This window comes from Symphalangus syndactylus, chromosome 9 (genome assembly GCF_028878055.3).
Source record: "Symphalangus syndactylus isolate Jambi chromosome 9, NHGRI_mSymSyn1-v2.1_pri, whole genome shotgun sequence".
Classification (NCBI taxonomy): Eukaryota; Metazoa; Chordata; class Mammalia; order Primates; family Hylobatidae; genus Symphalangus; species Symphalangus syndactylus.
In genome coordinates, this window is record NC_072431.2 from 70,737,106 (window position 1) to 70,757,512 (window position 20,407).

General features: G+C 46.7%; 1 long non-coding RNA gene across 1 annotated transcript; it reads left to right on the forward strand.

Annotated features, from left to right (window-relative positions):
• The first annotated feature begins 8,759 nt into the window (after positions 1-8,759).
• LOC129489839 (uncharacterized) lies at positions 8,760-10,929 on the forward strand. Its single transcript, XR_008660092.2, has 2 exons — positions 8,760-9,345; positions 10,748-10,929. It is a non-coding gene; the product is annotated as an uncharacterized lncRNA (long non-coding RNA).
• The last annotated feature ends 9,478 nt before the right edge of the window (positions 10,930-20,407 follow it).

A 20,407-nucleotide genomic window follows, 5' to 3' on the forward strand; every position in this document is an offset into this window, starting at 1 on the left:
TCCCAGCTACTCGGGAGGCGGAGGCAGGAGAATCGCTTGATCCTGGAAGGCGGAGGTTGTAGTGAGGCAAGATTGTGCCACTGCACTTCAACCTGGCAACAGAGTGAGACTCCGTCTCAAAAAAAAAAGAGAAAGAATTAATTAAATAAACAACATGAGAAAGCAGGCTCTATGTGGAGTCCATCCATCTGCTGGTGAGGATGACCACAGCAACATCCAGCTTTGGGGGCTGGCAATAGCTGTGAGGTTGAGTTCCAGATACACATGTGGCATTGGTGCTGGTGACAGTGGTGGATGCAGTGGTTTCTGTCCCTGGCATCAGTGCACATGGGCTCAGTGCCCTGCACTTCGAAGGATGGTTCTCTCATCATTTCAGTTTTGCAACGTGGTCTGGGCACTGTTCCTGGGAGCCCAGGGTCCTAGTGGTTCTGAGAGTTCCCCAGTGCCCAATAATAAATGCTTTTTTTGGCCAGGTGTGGTGGCTCATGCCCATAATCCCAGCACTTTGGGAGGCTGAGGCAAGAGAAGTGCTTGAGGCCAGGAGTTTGAGACCAGCCTGGGCAACATAGCGAGACCCTCTTTCTACAAAAAATGGAAGAGAATAGGTGGGCGTGGTGGTGTGTGCCTATAGTCACAGCTACTCTGTAGGTGGAAGCAGCAGGATGGCTTGAGCCCAGGAGTCTGAGGCTGCCATGGGCTATGACTGCACCACTGCATGCCAGCCTAGGTGGTAGAGACCCTGTCTCAAATAAATAAATGCCTGTAATCCCAGCACTTTGGGAGGCCAAGGTGGGCGGATCACCTGAGCTAAGGAATTCGAGACCACCCTGGGGAACATGGTGAAACCCCATCTCTACTAAAATACAAAACATTAGCCAGCCATTGTGGCAGGTGCCTGCAATCCCAGCTACTTGGGAGGCTGAGGCAGGAGAATCACTTGAGCCCCGGAGGCAGAGGTTGCAGTGAGTCAAGATCACACCATGGCACTCCAGCTTGGGCTACAGAGTGAGACTCCATCTCAAATAAATAAATAAATAAAATTTTTTTTGGAAAAGTGCCTTTTCTGTGCTAACTAGAGTATGTGCTGATGTTTGTAACTAAGAAACTTACTGATACAGGAGGCAAAACTAAGTTAGGGAAGAAAGGTATAATCCAGAATAAATTGTAAGTATTATCTAGACTGACTTTAGGCCAGGTGCAGTGGCTCACAACTGTAATCCCAGCACTGGGGAGGCCAAAACGGGCAGATAGCTTGAACCCAGGAGTTTGAGACCAGCCTGGGCAGCATGGCGAGACCCCATCTCTACAAAAAATACAAAAATTGGCCAGGCTCGGTGGCTCACGCCTGTAATCCCAGCACTTTGGGACGCTGAGGCAGGTGGATCATGAGGTCAGGAGATCGAGACCATCTTGGCTGACACGGTGAAACCCCGTCTCTACTTAAAATACAAAAAATTAGCTGGGCGTGGTGGCGGGTGCCTGTAGTCCCAGCTACTCGGGAGGCTGGGGCAGGAGAATGGCATGAACCCGAGAGACGGAGCTTGCAGTGAGCCGAGATCACACCACTGCACTCCAGCCTGGGCGACAGAGCGAGACTCTATCTCAAAAAATAAAAAATAAAAAATAAATAAATAAATTAGCTGGGTGTGGTGGCAAACGCCATTAGTCCCAGCTACTTGGGAGGATGAGGGGGAAGGATTATTTGAGCCTAGGAAGCAGAGGTTGCAGTGAGCCGTGATTACCCTACTGCACTCCAGCCTGGGCAAGAGTAAGGCCCTGTCTCAAAAAAGTGAAATAAAATGAAGTGTGATCCACGTGGGTCAGCAGCACCTGGGGGCTTGTTAGAACCACTTAATGTCAGTATCACTCCAGTCCTGCTGAATCCACATTCGCATTTTCTTTTTTTGAGACAGAGTCTTGCTCTGTCACCAGGCTGGAGTGCAGTGGCGTGATATCAGCTCACTGCAACCTCTGCCTCCCAGGTTCAAGCAATTCCTCTGCCTCAGCCTCCCAAGTAGCTGGGATTACAGGCACGTGCCATCTTTTTTGTATTTTAGTAGAGACGGGTTTTCACCATGTTGGCCAAGATGGTTTCAATCTCCTGACCTCGTGATCCACCCACCTAGGCCTCCCGAAGTGCTGGGATTACAGGTGTGCCACTGTGCCCTGCCCACATGAGCATTTTAACGAGATCTCCAGGGAATTTGTAAACACAGATCAAGAAGCAGTCACTGTAGTGACTGCCAGCCCCGGCTGCACTTTGAAACCATTTGGGGACCATTTAGGAAAATATTGATGTCCATTTACATTCTCCATGACATCAGTTGATTCAGGTAAGAATCATGAGTGGAGACCAAACCCACAGGGCAAAAGGATGTGGGAGAGCAGGTTATTCCTACAACTCAAAGCTTTTCCCCATGGACCACTTACTGATTACAAAGAAGGAAAAATTACCTGTACAGCAGATAACTCTGGCAGACACCACATAATAAGTGACAAGCTTAGCACAAATAGTGGGACAACGTGACAAGAGGAACCTCCCACTGTGATGCCACGAGAGGATCACAACGTCATCCGTCTCTCACAATGAGAGAGAATTTCTGCCCAAAATGATGAACTTGAATCTAGTAATGACAGGGAAAAAAAAAAGACAAATCCAGATTGAGAGATAATCTGTGAAACAGATGCCTGGACTCTTGAAAAATGTCAGTTTCTTTTTTCTTTTTTTTTTTTTTGAGACTGAGTCTTGCTCTGTCACCCAGGCTAGAGTGCAGTGGCTCAATCTTGGCTCACTGCAACTTCTGCCTCCCGGGTTCAAGTGATTCTCGTGCCTCAGCCTCCCGAGTAGCTGGGGTTACAGGCATGGGCCACTACGCCTGGCTAATTTTATATTTTTAGTAGAGATGGGGTTTCACCATGTTGGCCAGGCTGGTCTCGAACTCCTGACCTCAAGTGATCTGCCCGCCTTGGCCTCCTAAAGTGCTGGAATTACAGGCTTGAGCCACTGAGACTGGCCCAAAAATGTCAGTTTCATGAGAATCAAAAAGGACTAGGTGCCCGTGCCGTGATGTGTGCCTGTGTCTTAGCTACTCAGGAGGTCGATGTGGGAGAATCGCTTGAGCCCAGGAGTAAAAGTCCAGCCTAGACAACATAGCAAGACCCCATCTCTATATAACAAAATAAATAAAATAAATAAATAATATTAAACAAATTTTTTGAGACAGCGTCTCACTCTGTTGCCCAAGCTGGAGCTGGAGTGCAGTGGTGTGGTCACAGCTTTCTGCAGCATCAAACTACTGTGTTCAAGTAATCTTCCTGCCTCAGCTTCCCGTAGCTGAAACTACAGGCATGAACTACCATGCCCAGCTTTTTTTGTTGTTGTTGTTGTTGTTTACTATTTTTACTTTTTTGTCGAGACAAAGCCTCACTGTTTTGCCCAGGCTGGTCTTGAACTCCTGGCCTCAACTGGTCCTCTCGCCTCAGCCTCCCAAAGCACTGGGATTACAGGCGAGAGCCACTGCTTCTGGATAAAAATGATTTTTAAAAAAGACTAGGCAACTGCTCTAGATTAAAGGCAACTGACTCGACAGTGAGACTCTGTCTCTACAAAAAATATAAAAATTAGCTGGGCATGGTGGTGCATGCCTGTAGTCCCAGCTACTTGGGAGACTGAGGCAGGAGAATCGCTTGAGCCCAAGAGGTCGAGGCTTTAGTGAGCCATGATCATGCCACTGCACTCCAGCTGGTTGGAGACCAGCCCTGGCAACATAGCAAGATCCCGTCACTACAAAAAAAATTTTTAAAGCAGCTGGGCATGGTGGTGCACACCTGTAGTTCCAGCTGCTTGGGAGGCTGAGATGAGAGGATTGCTTGAGCCCAGGAGTTCAAGGCTGCAGTGAGCTGTGTTGGCACCACTGCACTCCAGCCTGGGCAACAGAGCAAGACCCTGTCTCAAAACAAACAAAAAAGCATGACTATGTTTCAATAAAACTTGCATTATGAACAATGAAATTTAATTTTTTTTTTTTTTTAGATAAATTCTCACTCTGTCGCCCAGGCTGGAGTGCAGTGGCATGATCTTGGCTCACTGTAACTTCTGCCTCCCAGGTTCAAGCAATTCTCCTGCCTCAGCCTCCTGAGTAGCTGGGATTACAGGCACGTGCCACCATGCCCAGCGAACTTTTTTATTTTTGAGAGAGACTGGGTTTCACCATGTTGGTCAGGCTGGTCTCAAACTGCTAACATCAAGTGATCCACCCACCTTGGGCTCCCAAAATGCTGGGACTACAGGCGTGAGCCACTGTGTCCAAAGTTTTGATTTCTTATCATTTTTATGTGTCTTGAAATATTTTCTTCTGTTAATTCCTGCATCCATAAGTGTGAATTTTATTTCACTAAGATTAGTAAACAGCGATTTCAAAACTTTGCTCTCTGAAAGTATACACACCAAAATGTTATCAATGATGACTCCTTCAGGATCAGGAGGGAGAAGATGAAGAGGAATTTTATGTGTTTTTTGTTTTTGTTTTCCTGAGACAAGGTCTCACTCTGTCACCCAGGCTAGAGTGCATTGGTGCAATCACAGCTCACTGCAGCCTCAACCTCCAGGGTTCAAGTGATCCTCCCAGCTCAGCCTCCATATAGCTGAGAATACCGGCATGCATCACTATACACTGCTTTTCCAAAAATTATTTTTTGTAGAGATGGGGTCTCACTATGTTGCTCAGGCTCGTCTCCAACTCCTGGGCTCAAGTGATCCTCCCACGTCGGCCTCCCAAAGTGCTGGGATTACAGGCATGAGCTACCATGCCCAGCCAGAACTTCATGTTTTACTTTGTACACATCTGTATTGTTTAAATGTTCACAAGAATGCATAGGCTGGGCGCAGTGGTTCAGGCCTGTAATCCCAACACTTTGGGAGGCCGAAGAGGGGTGGATTGCTTTGAGCTCAGGAGTTCGAGACCTGCCTGGGCAACAGGGCAAAACTCCATCTCTACAAAGAATACAATAATTAGCTGGGCATGGTGGTGCAAGTCTGTGGTCCCAGCTACTCGGGAGGCTGAGGTGGGAGGATCACTTGAGCCTGGGAGATGGAGGTTGCAGTAAGCCTAGCTCACACCACTGCACTCCAGCCTGGGCAACGGAGTGAGACCCCATCCCCCAAAATAAATGAATGAAGGAATGTTCACAAGAGAGCCTTGGTTTGAGGAGTTGGTGTATTTTTTGTTTTCTTTTCATTAAGCTGCTTCTTAGATTAGTCAGCTTTTGCTGCAGTAACAAACAACCCCAACATCCCAGTGGCTTACAACAACATACATTTGTTCCTCATATTACATGAGGGCTGAGGGTGGGCCAGAGGGCGAGCAAGCCTCCAGCATCAGAGATCTGCAAATACGTGCTCAGGCTCTGCTGCCTTGGTCCTATGTGATCCTGGCTCACCAGGGCTTGTTCTTGGCTCCAATCCTGACTGCAGTCCCCTCCTGTGACCTCGCCTGCATCGGTGACTTCCACATCTCCCAGCATTCAGACCTTGGCTGTCCTCTGGTTTCCCTGGCTCAGCGCACCCTGCCCTGGCCCTGACTCCTTGGTGTCCCTATGACTCAAGTCTCTGGCTCCCTGCCCCGGGACCCCACCCTGCCCATGTTCTGGTCCTCCCAGCTAAGGCCCCACAAGAGGGAAAAATAGAGAGCATTTAACCCAGAACCCACCAGGTTCCTGGGACCCTTTGCCCCTGCCCTGTGCAAGGACAACATGGGGCTTCTGGTTCTATGAACACAGCCGCTGACCCAGCCATGCACGTAGGACACGGCAGACATGTAATTAATGACCCACGAAGCTTCTAACAGAGGCTCATTCTGAGTAGCTAGTACCCTAGGTGGAGTGAAGGGAAGATTGACTCTTGGCCGCAAGCCATACCCAGCATGTCACAGCCACCAGCCCTAAAGTCTACTTGCTCCATCCTCCTCCTTGGTGAGGGGTGTTTGGGAACCACGAGGAAGGAGCTTTAGAAACAGGATTGCTTAATAGAGCTGATACTTGGGCGTTTCGAGTTCCCAGCAAACGCTTCCCAATCCCAAGCACATGATCTCTAGCTCTGGAGCAGACAGGTCTAGGTCGAGCTCCATCTTTTTTTTTTTTTTTTTTGAAACAAAGTCTCACCCTGTCGCCCAGGCTGGAGTGCAGTGGCACGATCTTCGGTCACTGCAACCTCCTCCTCCCAGGTTCAAGGGATTCTCTTGCCTCAGCCTCCTGAGTACCTGGGACTACAGGCGTGCATCACTATGCCTGACCAATTTTTGTAATTTTTGGTGGAGACAGGGTTTTACTGTGTTGGCCAGGCTGGTCTCGAACTCCTGACCTCAGGTGATCCCCCACCTCAGCCTCCCAAAGTGCTGGGATTACAGGCGTGAGCCTCTGCGCCTGTCTCTAAAAATTTTTTTTGTAGAGATGGAGACTCACTTTGTTGGCTAGCCTGGTCTCAAACTCCTGGCCTCAAGTGATCTTCCTGCCTCAGCCACCCAAAGTGCTGTGATTACAGGTGTGAGCCACTGTTCCCACCTGTCTGCCTCCACCTCTAGTATTTGCTCCCTGGGAGTGCCTGGGCCATTGCTTCACTCTGCACCTTCGGTTTCCTCCTCTATGACATAGGCATAAGGCACGCACCTGGAATGTGGTTGGTGTTGAAAACTAGTAGCTATTGGTTGAGGCAAGAACCATCACTAGATGCTAAGAGTAGTGAGTGAAAATGTGGTAAGAGAATATTTCTCTCAAATATCTCCCCATAAATTGCTTGTTAATTAAAAACGGGGGCGGGGTGTGGTGGCTCACACCTGTAATCCCAACACTTTGAGAGGCCGAGGTGGGAGGATTGCTTGAGGCCAGGGGTTCCAGACCAGCCCAAGCAACATAGTGTAATCCCAGAACTTTGGGAGGCCGAGGCAAGTGGATCACCTGGGGTCAGGAGTTCGAGACCAGCTTGGCCAACATGGCAAAACCCTGTCTCTACTAAAAATACAAAAATTAGCCGGGCGTGGTGGTGCGTGCCTGTAATCCCAGCTACTTGGGAGGCTGAGACAGGAGAATTGCTTGAACCCACGAGGTGGAGGTTGCAGTGAGCCAAGATCATGCTATTGCACTCCAGCCTGGGTGACAAGAGTGAAACTCTGTCTCAAAAAAGAAAAAAAAAATAGCTGGGCGTGATGGTGCACACCTGTAGTCCCAGCTACCTGGGAGGGAAGATCGCTTAAGCCCAGGAGGTCGAGGCTGCAGTGAGCTATGACGTCACCACTGTACTTCAGCCTGGGTGACACAGTGAGATCCTGTCTCACAAAAATTCAAAAAGGGGAGGGAGAACTAATCAAAGAACATCATCAAAAGAGTAAAAATACAACCCTAAGATTGGAAGTAAATATTTGCAATTCACATATATGATAAAGATTAATATCCAGACTACATTAAGAATTCCTGGCCGGGCGCGGGGGCTCACGCCTGTAATCCCAGCACTTTGGGAGCCCAAGGTGGGTGGATCACGAGGTCAGGAGATCAAGACCATCCTGGCTAACACAGTGAAACCCCGTCTCTACTAAAAATACAAAAAATTAGCCGGGCACAGTGGCGGGCACCTGTAGTCCCAGCTACTCGGAAGGCTGAGGCAAGAGAATGGCGTGAACCTGGGAGGCGGAGCTTGCAGTGAGCCAAGATCTCGCCACTGCACTCCAGCCTGGGTGACAGAGCCTGACTCTGTCTTAAAAAAAAAAAAAAAAATTCCTGTGACTGAAAAACACAACAAAACATCAATTCAAAAATCGCCAGGCATGGTGGTTCACACTTGTAATCCCAGCACTTTGGGAGGCCGAGGCAGGTGAATCACCTGAGGTCAGGAGTTCGAGGCCAGCCTGGCCAACATGGTGAAAACCCCATCTCTACTAAAAATACAAAAAATTAGCTGGGCATGGTGGCGGGCACCTGTAATCCAAGCTACTAGGGAGGCTGAAGCAAGAGAATCGCTTGAACCTGGGAGGCGGAGGTTTCAGTGAGCTGAGATCTTGCCATTGCACTCCAGCCTGGGCAACAAGAGTGAAACTCCATCCCCGCCGCCCAAAAAAAAGGCAAGGTTGGGACACATGTTCTCGAGATCTCCTGAGGGCTGTGTCACGGGTCATGGTCACTAAAAAATTAAATTAAATTAAATTAAAAATTAAACAAAAAGGCAAGGGACTTGAGTAGGCATTTCTCCAAAGAAGATATATGTATTGGTTGAAATGTACATGAAAAGATACTCAATATCACGAATCATTAGGGAAATGCAGATCAAAACCACAATGACATCCCCTTTCACACCCATTTGGATGGCTGATATGAAAAACAAATTTAAAAAAGAAAATGAAAAATAACAAGGGTTGGCAAGAATGTGGAGAAATGGGAATCACATTGTGTGTTGCTGATAGGAATATAAAATGGTGCAGCTGCTGTGTAAACAGTTTGGCAGTTCCTCAAAAAGATAAACACACAATTACCAAGCAATTCAGTCAGTCCACTCCTAGATACATACTCAGAAGATCGGAAAGCAAGGACTCAGATACTTGCATGCCAGTGTCCATAGCAGCATTATTTGTAATAGCTAAAAGTTGGAAACAAGCCAAATGTGCATCAACAGATGAATGGATAAACAAAATGCAGGATACACATACAATGGACTCTTATTCAGCCTTAAAAAAGCATGAAATTGGCCGGGCATGGTGGCTCACACTTGTAACCCCAATACTTTGGGAGGCCGAGGCAGGTGGATCGCTTGAGACCAGGAGTTCCAGACCAGCCTGGACAACATGGCAAAACCCTGTCTCTACTAAAAATACAATAAATTAGCCAGGCATGGTGGCACATGCCTGTAGTCCCAGCTACTCAGGAGGCTGAAGTGGGAGGATCAACTGAGCCAGGGAAGTCGAGGCTGCTGTGAGCTGTAATGGCAGCACTGCACTCCAGCCTGGGCAACAAGAATAAGACCCAGTCTCAAAAAAAGAGAAGCCAATTCATTAACTTGAAAATAGGCAAAAAAATGGGAAAGAATCAAACATTCATCTTGCCTGCCCTATACAAACTATATCTTGCAGCATAAGTCACAAAGACACATTATGTCCCTCATGAGGAAAGATCACAATACCACCTGTAGTATTGCCAAAGGGACCCAGTGTGAATCTGACTGAGCTTACGGATTCAGCTGCTAAAATGAAGGAAAAACATAAGACAATTAACAAGTTGAACTGTGCCATAAGTAAGCCATCAGCAAAATCCAAGACTGTGTGAAATTCTACAAGTCAAACTTCTTGGGCTCTTCATCATGAAACTGTAAGAATAAAAAGGGGGCCGGGCGCGGTGGCTCACGCTTATAATCCCAGCACTTTGGGAGGCCGAGGCGGGCAGATCACAAGGTTAGGAGATCGAGACCATCCTGGCTAACACGATGAAACCCCATCTCTACTAAAAATACAAAAAAAATCAGCCGGGCATGGTGGCGGGCCCCTGTAGTCCCCGTTACTCGGGAGGCTGAGGCAAGAGAATGGCATAATCCTGGGAGGGAGCTTGCAGTGAGCCGAGATCCCCCCACTGCACTCCAGCCTGGGCAACAGAGCAAGACTCAGTCTCAAAAAAAAAAAAAAAAAGAATAAAAAGGGATGAGGCTGAGGCAGAAGGATTGCTTGAGGCCAGGGGTTCAAGACCAGCCTGGGCAACATAGCAAGATCCTGTCTCTACGAAAAAATAGTAAAGTAAAATAAAGTAAAAAGAAACGAATCAAGAGTGATCCTCTAGATAAAGAGTCTTTTTTTTTCTTTTTCTTTCTTTCTTTTTTTTTTTTTAAGACAGAGTCTTGCTCTGTTGCCTAAGCTGGAGGGCAATGGCCAGATCTCGGCTCACTGCAACCTCCACCTCCCAGGTTCAAATGATTCTGTCACGTCAGCCTCCTGAGTAGCTGGGATTACAGGCACCTGCCCAGCTAATTTTTGTATTTTTGTAGAGACGGGGTTTCACCATGTTGGCCAGGCTGGTCTCGAACTCCTGACCTCAAGTGATCTGCCTGTCTCAGCTTCCCAGAGTTCTGGGATTACAGACGTGAGCCACCACGCCCAGCCAGAGTCTTAAAAGACATGTTAAAGTCAACAAAAGTACAAGAGAAAACTATCATGGTAAGGAATAGTAATAAATCTGTAAAGAACCCCAAATAAATGGTTTCTGCGAAGTCCGGATTGTGGGTACTTTAAGCAGGAGGAAGGTCATTGTATTTGAGACAGGACAAAAGGGAGGTTTCCGTAGTGGCTGGAAAAGAGTTTTTTTTTTTTTTTTTCTTTTTTGGAGATACAGTCATGCTCTGTTGCCCAGGCTGGAATGCAGTGGCGCCATCATAGCTCATTGCAGCCTCAAACTCCTGGGCTCAAGCGATCCTCCCACCTCAGCCTCCCAAGTAGCTGGAACTACAGCTGCATGCCACCATACCCAGCTAATTGTTGGATTTTTTTTTTTTTTTTTTTTTTTGTAGAGACAGCAACTTGCTATGTTGCTCAGGCTGTTCTCAAATTCCTGGCCTCAAGCAACCCTCCCATCTCAGCCTCCCAAAGTGCTGGGTTCTAGGTATAGGCCACCACAGCCAGTCTACTTCTTGTCCTTGAGTGGCAGTTACAATTATAAGCTCTCCTTAAAATTCATAAAACTATGATTTATAATTAACACATTTTATTTATAATTCTCTCCTTAGGTCGGGTGCAGGGGCTCATGCCTGTAATCCTAACACTGACACAGGAACCCAGGAGTTCCAGGTTGCAAATGAGCTATGACCGTGCCACTGCACTCCAGCTGGAGGAGACAGAGTGAGACCCTATCTCTAAAAAATAATAATAATAATGATAATAATGTAGTAATAATAATAGTTCTCTCCTTTTGTTCGTGGTTTTTTTTTGTTTGTGTTTTGTTTTTTTGAGATGGAGTCTTGCTCTGTTGCCCAGGCTGGAGTGTGGTGGGGGTATCTTGGCTCACTGCAACCTCCACCTCCCAGGTTCAAGCGATTATCCTGCCTCAGCGTCCCAAGTAGCTGGGATTACAGGTGCCTGCAACAATGCCCAGATAATTTTTTTTTTTTGAGATGGAGTCTTGCTTTGTCGCCTAGGCTGGAGTACAGTGGCACGATCTTGGCTCACTGCAAGCTCCACCTCCGGGGTTCACACCATTCTCCTGCCGCAGCCTTCCGAGTAGCTGGGACTGTAGGTGCCCGCCACCATGCCCGGCTAATTTTTTGTATTTTTAGTAGAGACGGGGTTTCACTGTGTTAGCTAGGATGGTCTCGATCTCCTGACCTCATGATCCACCCGCCTCGGCCTCCCAAAGTGCTGGGATTACAGGCATAAGCCACCGCGCCCGGCCAATTTTTGTATTTTTAGTAGAGACAGGGTTTTGCCCTGTTGGCCAGGCTGGTCTCAAACTCCTGACCTCAGGTGGTCTGCCTGCCTCAGCCTCCCAAAGTGCCGGGATTACAGTTGTGGGCCACCATAGCTCGGCCAGTTCACATGTTTTGTGTTTTTATTTATTTATTTGTTTGTTTTTGATTTTTTGGGATTTTTTTGTATCTGTGTCTTATCATACAATTAAAAAATTAAGATTATTTCAAAACCAAATTCTGTAATTTTTTTTCCCAGGAAGTCCTTCATGGACATAAAACTGAAGTAAATGGATTGGATAGAACTGGAATCAAAAGTGACTCCTGGATTTACATAACAGGGCAAGGCAAGAATCACAAAAACATCACAAGGCCATGTATAGCTTATAACAAATAAGTTTGTTTTACAGACTCCTCCAGTGTATTGCAAGGATAGAGTACTTTGTAAGATGGTCAGGAATGGCTTTCCAGAGAAAGCACGGCAGGAGCCAAAGCTTTGTTTTTGTTGTTGTTGAGATGGAGCCTCAATCTGTCATCCAGGCTGGAGCGCAGTGGCACAATCTCAGCTCACTGCAACCTCTGCCTCCCAGGTTCAAGCGATTCTCCTGCCTCAGCCCCCTAAGTAGCTGGGATTACAGGCACCTGTCCAGCTAATTTTTGTATTTTTGTAGAGACAGGGTTTCACCATGTTGCTCATCCTGGCCTCGAACTCCTGATCTCAAGTGATCCACCTGCTTCCACCTCCCAAAGTGCTGGGATTACAGACGTGAGCCACCACGCCCAGCCAGGAGCCAAATCTTGAGTTAGGATTTGGATACTTGAAACAGGCATGCTGTACAAGCAGATGGCACTGTATACATAAAAGCACAGAGAAGGGAAAACACAAAATATCTTCGTGCAATGTTCTTTCCTCCGCTGGTTAACTTCTACTTAACCTTCATGTCCAAACATTACTTGCTCAGAGAACTTTTCCTGTGTCTCTCAGAAAAGGTCATGTTCTTAGCGCATTCTCCTTTGTAACTCTTACCACAGTTGTAATTCAATGGTGAATTGTGATCTTGGTCATTTAGCATCTCCTCCCCCAGAAGGCAGGGGACCTGGTTGTCTGAGTCATATCACGTCTCCACTGCCTAGTCCTAACTAAGCCTTGCACTGCGTAGTCCTAAACCTTGCGTCATAGACACTCAATAAAAATTGATGAAAATTTACATGTGAACCCATTCAGCTGGAATAGAAGGTTCTGTAAGATAATTTTTTTTTTCTTAAGACAGGGTCTCCTGGCCAGGCGCGGTGGCTCACGCTTGTAATCCCAGCACTTCGGGAGGCCAAGGTGGGCAGATCACGAGGTCAGGAGATCGAGACCACGGTGAAACCTCGTCTCTACTAAAAATACAAAAAATTAGCCGGGCGTGGTGGCGGGCGCCTGTAGTCCCAGCTACTCTGAGAGGCTGAGGCAGGAAAATGGCGTGAACGCGGGAGGCGGAGCTTGCAGTGAGCCGAGATTGCGCCACTGCACTCTAGCCTGGGTGACAGAGCAAGACTCCGTCTCAAAAAAAAAAAAAAAGCCGGGCGCGGTGGCTCATGCTTGTAATCCCAGCACTTTGGGAGGCCGAGGCGGGCGGATCACGAGGTCAGGAGATCAAGACCACGGTGAAACCCCGTCTCTACTAAAAATACAAAAAATTAGCCAGGCGTGGTGGCGGGCGCCTGTAGTCCCAGCTACTCGGAGAGGCTGAGGCAGGAGAATGACGTGAACCCGGGAGGCGGAGCTTGCAGTGAGCCGAGATTGCGCCACTGCACTCCAGCCTGGGCGACAGAGCAAGACTCCGTCTCAAAAAAAAAAAAAAAAAAAAAAAAAGAGTCTCACTCTGTCATTCAGGGTGAGTTGCAACGGTACAATCATGGCTTACTGCAGCCTGGACCTCCTGGGCTCAAACAATTCTCCCACCTGAGCCTCCTGAGTAGCTGGGACTACAGATGTGTGCCACCATGCCAAATAATTTAAATTTTTTGTGTGTGTGTGTGATAGAATCACACTCTGTCACCCAGGCTGGAGTGCAATGGCACGATCTTGGCTCACTGCAACCTCCACTTCCCAGTTCAAGTGATTCTCCTGCCTCAGCCTCCCCAAGTAGCTGGGACTACAGGTGTGCACCACCATGCCTGGCTACTTTTTGTATTTTTAGTAGAGATGGGGTTTTGCCATGTTGGCCAGGCTGGTCTCGAACTCCTGACTCCAAGTGATCCACCCATCTCGGCCTCCCAAAGTGCTGGGATTACAGGCGTGAGTCACTGTGCCTGGCCTAAAGAATTTTTTTATAGAGATGGGGAATCACTTTGTTGCCTAACCTGGTCTCGAATTGCTGACCTCAAGTGATCCTCCGGCCTCAGGCACCAAAAGTGCTGGGATTACAGGCATGAGCCACTGCACTCAGGCATGAAAGAGGCTTAAAGTTGGAAATGTTATTGGAAGCCAAATGATGAATGACCTAGAATGTTAGAGTTAAATGCTTAGTTTATTTTTTTCTTTTTCTCAACATGAAAAATGCATTGTCTCACAGTCCAAAGGCTAGAGGTAATGACATGACAGGGTTGATTGATTCCTTCTTTCTTTTTCCTTTTTTTTTTTTTAGACAGGGTCTCTGTCACCCAGGCTAAAGTGTTAAAGTGTAGTGGTGCAATTTCAGCTCACTGCAACCTCCACCTCCTGGGTTCAAGCAATCATCCCACCTCAGCCTCCTGAGTAGCTGGGACTACAGGCACATGCCACCATAACCAGCTAATTTTTTTTATTTTTGTAGAGATGAAGTCTGACCATGTTTCCCAGGCTGGTCTGGAACTCCTGGGTTCAAGTGATCCTCCCACCTTGGCCTCCCAAAGTGCTGGGATCACAGGCGTGAGCCACCGCGCCCTGCCTTAACAGTTTTTAAGTGTACAGTCTAGTGATATTAAATATATTTAAAATGTTGTAGGCCGGGCGCGGTGGCTCACGCTTGTAATCCCAGCACTTTGGGAGGCCGAGGCGGGCGGATGACGAGGTCAGGAGATCGAGACCACAGTGAAACCCCGTCTCTACTAAAAAATACAAAAAATTAGCCGGGCGTGGTGGTGGGCGCCTGTAGTCCCAGCTACTCGGAGAGGCTGAGGCAGGAGAATGGCGTGAACCCGGGAGGCGGAGCTTGCATTGAGCCGAGATCGCGCCACTGCACTCCAGCCTGGGTGACAGAGTGAGACTCCGTCTCAAAAAAAAAAAAAAAAAATTGTAAACCATCACTACCATCCATGTCCATAACTCTTTTCATCTCGTAAAACAAAAAACATATACCTATTAAACAATAACTTCCAATTCCCTCTCCACCCACCCCCTGGAGACCACCATTTTACTTTCTGTCTCTATGATTTTGACTATGCTAAGTATCTTCTATAAGTGGAATCATACAATATTTTTTGTGTGTAACTGGCTTACTTCATCTAGCATAATATCCCTAAGGGTCATCCATATCATAATGTCTGAAATTTTTTTTGTTTTTTAAGGCTGAATATTTCATTGTATGTATATGCCACATTTGGCTTATCCATTTATTCACTGATGAACACTGATTGTTTCCATATTGTGTGTGCGTGTGGTTTTTTTCTGGAGACAGAATCTCACTCTGTTGCCCAGGCTGAAGTGCAGTGGTGTGATCTCCATTCACTGCAACCGCCACCTGCTGGGTTCAGGTGATTCTCCTGCCTCAGCTTCCCGAGTAGCTAGGATTACAGGCATGTGCCACGATGCCGGGTTAATTTTTGTTGTTGTTGTTTTGGTAGAGACAGGGTGTCACCATGTTGGCCACGCTGGTCTCCAAATCCTGACCTCAAGTGATCCACCTGCCTCGGCCTCCCAAAGTGCTGGGATGACTGGTGTGAGCCACTGCACCCAGACTGTTTCCATTTTTTGCTACCATGAATAAGACTGCTGTGAACATGGGTGTATAAATATTTTTACAAGACCATGCTTTCAATTATTTCGTGCATACAGTCATCCCTCAGTATCCACAGGGGATTGGTTCTAGGACACACTGAGGATATCATAATCCACAGATGCTCAAGTCATTTATTTAAAATGAGGTGGTATTTGCAGATAATCTATGCATATCCTCTTGTATACTTTAAATCATCTCTAGATTACTTATAATACCCAATACAATGTAAATGCTGTGTAAATAGTTGTTATACTGTATTGTTTAGGGAATAAGGATAGAAGAAAAGGTATGTACATCTTCAGAACAGACACAATCATCATAGGCCTAACTACAACATCCATGTGTAGTTGGTTGAATCAACATGCAGAACCCATGGATACAGGCCGGGCGCAGTGGCTCACACCTGTAATCCCAGCACTTTGGGAGGCTGAGGTGGGTGGATCACCTGAGCTCAGGAGTCGAGACAGCTAGTCCAACACTGTGAAACCCCGTCTCTACTAAAAATACAAAAATTAGCCAGGCATGGTGGTGCACTTCTGTAATCCCAGCTACTCAGGAGGCTGAGGCACAAGAATTTCTTGAACCCGGAAGGTGGAGGTTGCAGGGAGCTGAGATTGTTCAACTGCACTCCAGCCTGGGCAACAGAGTGAGATTCCATCTCAAAAACAAACAAACAAACAAAAAAACCATGGATACAGAGGGCCAGCTATATACAAAGATATGGAATTGCTACATTGTATAATAATTCTATTTTTAATTTTTTGAGGAATTGCCACACTGTTTTCCATAGTAGCTGCACCATTTTAAATTGCCAGCAACAGTGCATAAGGGTTCCATTTTCTCCATATCCTCTCCAACACTTGTTATTTCTGGGATCTTAGTTACTTTCTTTTTAATAGTAACTAAAGGACATTTTTACGTGTACAGAATTCTTAGTTGACAGGTTTTTTTTTTTTTTTCTTTTGAGACAGAGTCTTGCCGTCGCCCAGGCTGGAGCGCAGTGGCGCGATCTCAGCTCACTGCAACTTCTGCCTGCTGGGTTCAAGTGATTCTCCCACCTCAGCCTCCAGAGTAGCTGAGATTACAGGTGCCCGCCACCACGCCCAGCTAATTTTTGTATTTTTAGTAGAGACAGGGTTTCACCATGTTGGCCAGGCTGGTCTCGAACTGCTGACCTCAGGTGACCTGCCTGCCTTAGTCTCCCAAAGTGCTGGTATTACAGGCATGAGCCACCATGCCTGGACTGTTTGTTCTTTTCTGTTTGCTCCTCAAAGTAATTTCAAATGTACTTTCTTCAAGTTTGTTCATTCTCTCTTCTACCTGCTCGATCCTGCCATTGACTCTACTGAATTTTTCAGTTTAGTTATTATATTTTTCATCTCCAGAATTTTTGTTTAGGTTCTTTTTATAATTTCTATCTCTTTATTGATATTCTCATTTTATTAATATATAATTTTGCTGATTTCCTTTAGTTCTTTGTCCGTGTTTTTCTTTAACTATTCAAGCATATTTAAGATGGTTTTGAGGTCTTTGTCTAGTAAGTCTGGTACCTGTGTCTCTTCAGGAATAATTTATTTATTTTCTTTTTTTGAAATGGAGTCTCGCTCTGTCACTCAGGCTGGAGCGCAGTGGTGCGATCTCAACTCACTGCAACCTCCGCCTCCCAGGTTCAAGTGATTCTCCTGCCTTAGCCTCTTGAGTAGCCGAGATTACAGGTGCCCACCACCATGCCCAGCTCATTTTTGTATTTTTAGTAGAGATGGAGTTTCACCATGTTGGTCAGGCTGGTCTTGAACTCCTGACCTCAAGTGATCTGCCCGCCTCAGCCTCCCAAAGTGCTGGGATTACAGGCATGAGCCAGTGCTCCCAGCCTCTCCAGATATAATTTCTGCCACTTCATTTTCTTCCTTGAAATAGTCCATGTTACCTTTTTTTTTTTTTTTTTTTTTTTTTGAGACAGAGTCTTGCTCTTTCACCCAGGCCAGACTGCAGTGGCACTATCTTGGCTCACCGCAAGCTCCACCTCCTGGGTTCACGCCATTCTCCTGCCTTAGCCTCCGGAGTAGCTGGGACTACAGGCGCCCGCCACCACGCACAGCTAATTTTTTGTATTTTTAGTAGAGATGGGGTTTCACTGTGTTAGCCAGGATGGTCTCGCTCTCCTGATCTTGTGATCTACCCACCTCAGCCTCCCAAAGTGTTGGGATTACAGGTGTGAGCCACCACACCTGGCCTTGTTTTTTAAATACTTTGTGATTTTTGTTGTTGTTGGAAAGTAGGCATTTGAAAAGGCAGCCATTTCTTTGTCTACAGATTGGGTCTGTGCCAGGGAACTCCTTCACTAATTAGCAGGACATTTTTTGTGTCTTGGGATCGGCCTGAGGAGAAAGTGAAATGTCTTGGTCCATTTTGTGCTGCTATTACAGAATATTACAGACTGGGTACTTTATAGAGAACAGAAATGTATTTCTCACAGTTCTGGAGGCTGGAAAGTCCAAGAGGAAGGTGCCTGCATCTGGTGTGGTAAGGGGTTTCTTGCTGTGTCCTCACATGGCAGAAGGCAGAGGGTACAAAGGGATGAAATGTGTGACCTCACATGGCAGCAAGCCCTTTATACATTGGTATTAATCCATTAATGAGGGCAGAGCCCTCATGACCTCCCATTAGGCCCCACCTCCCAATGCTATTGTAATGGGGATTACATTTCAACACAAATTTTTGGAGAAGAGAAAAACATTCAAACCATAGCATTCTCTCCTAGCTCCCCTAAATCCATATCTTTCTCACATCCAAAATACCTTCATTCCATCCCAATAACCCCAAGAAGTCTTAACTTGTTTCAGCATCACCCTTAAAAGTCTAAACTTCATAGTCTTATCTAAATCATGCCGGGTAAGGTGGCTCACGCCTGTAACTTTGGGAGCACTTTGAGAGGCTGAGGCAGGGGGATTATTTGAGGTCAGGAGTTCAAGAAAACCTGGCCAACATGGAGAAACCCCATCTCTACTAAAAATACAAAAATTAGCCAGGTGTGGTGGTGCATGCCTGTAGTCCCAGCTACTTGGGAGGCTAAGGGAAGGGAATTGCTTGAACCCAGGAGGTGGAGGTTGCAGTAGTGAACTGAGATCACACCACTGTACTCCAGCCTGGGCAACAGAGCAAGACTCCACCTCAAAAAAAAAAACAACAAAAGCCTTGTCTGGGAAATCTGCTGGTCCCCATATTAATTTTTTCTTTTTTCTTTTTTTTTTTTAGATGGAGTCTCACTCTGTCACCCAGGCTGGAGTGTAGTGGTGTGATTTCAGCTTACTTCAACCTCCATCTCCCAGATTCAAGCCATTCTCATGCCTCAGCCTTCTGAGTAGCTGGGACTACAGGCTGCACCACTGCACCTGGCTAGTTTTGGTATTTTTGTAGAGACAGGGTTTCACCATGCTGAACAGGCTGGTCTCGAACTCCTGACCTCAGGTAAGCCACCTGCCTCAGCCTCCAAGTGCTGGAATTACAGGCATGAGCCACCACACCTGGCCCCAGACAAGGCTTTTATTTCGGGGCTTGTGCCCCAGTACAAGGATGCTCCAGCTGACTCTCTGAAAAAAGCCAGGATGAGTTTTTTTTTAATTAGACAAAGTGTGGGAATTGACATCAGGGGTAAGGTTTGCAGGCTGAGCTGGTAGCACATGATGGGCAAGGCATGCAAGTCAGCATATCTGATGCAATGGTTATCTTGGGTAATGGGCCATTTGGTGGTCTGGCTGGTGACAAAAGGGCCAGAACAATTACTCAGCATTTCTTCCTGAGGTGGAACACTCCGCAACCTTGGTTTGATATTTAGATTTTCTAAGGCCAGTTCCTGGAATTTTTTTTTCTCTTTGAGACAGAGTCTCACTCTGTCCCCCAGGCTGGAGTGCAGTGGCACCATCTTGGCTCACTGCAGCCTCCGCTTCCCGAGTTCAAGCAATTCTCATGCCTCAGCCTCCAGAGTAGGTGGGACTACAAACGCGTGCCACCACGCTCAGCTAATTTTTTGTATTTTTAGTAGAGACAGGATTTTGCCATGTTGCCCAGGCTTGTCTCGAACTCCTAAGCTCAGGTGACAGGTGATCCACCCACCTTGGCCTCCCAAAGTGCTGGGATTACAGGCGTGAGCCACACACCTGGCCTATTTCCTGGAATTCTTTAAGTGAAAGTCATGGTTAAACATTATGGCATCAGTGAGGTAGTGGTGTGGGGTTTTTTGTTGTTTTTTAATTTTTGTGGGTACATAGTAGGTGTATTATTTATGGATTACATGAGATGTTTTTGATAGTCATGCAATGTGTAATAATCATGTCATAGAAAATGGGGTATCCATCCCTTCAAGCACTTATCCTTTGTGTTATAAGCAATCTAGGATGGGTGCGGTGGCTCATACCTGTAATTCCAGCACTTTGGGAGGCCTAGGCAGGTGAATCACCTTAGGTCAGGAGTTCAAGACCAGCCTGGCCAACATGGTGAAACCCCATCTCCACTAAAAAAAAAAAAAAAAAAAATTAGCCAGGTATGGTGGCGCTTGCCTGTAATCCCAGTTACTCTGGAGCTGAGGTGGGAGAGTTGCTTAGAACCCAGGAGCGGAGGTTGCAGTGAGCCAAGATTGTGCCACTATAGTCCAGCCTGGGCAACAAAGCGAGATTCGGGCTCAAAAACAAAAACAAATAAACAAAAAAAAATCTAATTATACTTTTATTTTTAAATTTTAATTATTTTGAGACACAGTCTTGCTTCGTCACTTGGGCTGGAGTGTAGTTGCGTGATCTCAACTCACTGCAACCTCTGCCACCCGGGTTCAAGTGATTCTCGTGCCTCAGCCTTCTGAGTAGATGGGATTACAGGTGCACACCACCATACCTGGATAATTTTTGTATTTTAAGTAGAGGTGGGGTTTCACCATGTTCGCCTGGCTGGTCTCAAACTCCTGACCTCAGGTGATCCAAAAGTGCTGGGATTACAGGCATGAGCGACCATGCCCAGACATTTTTTT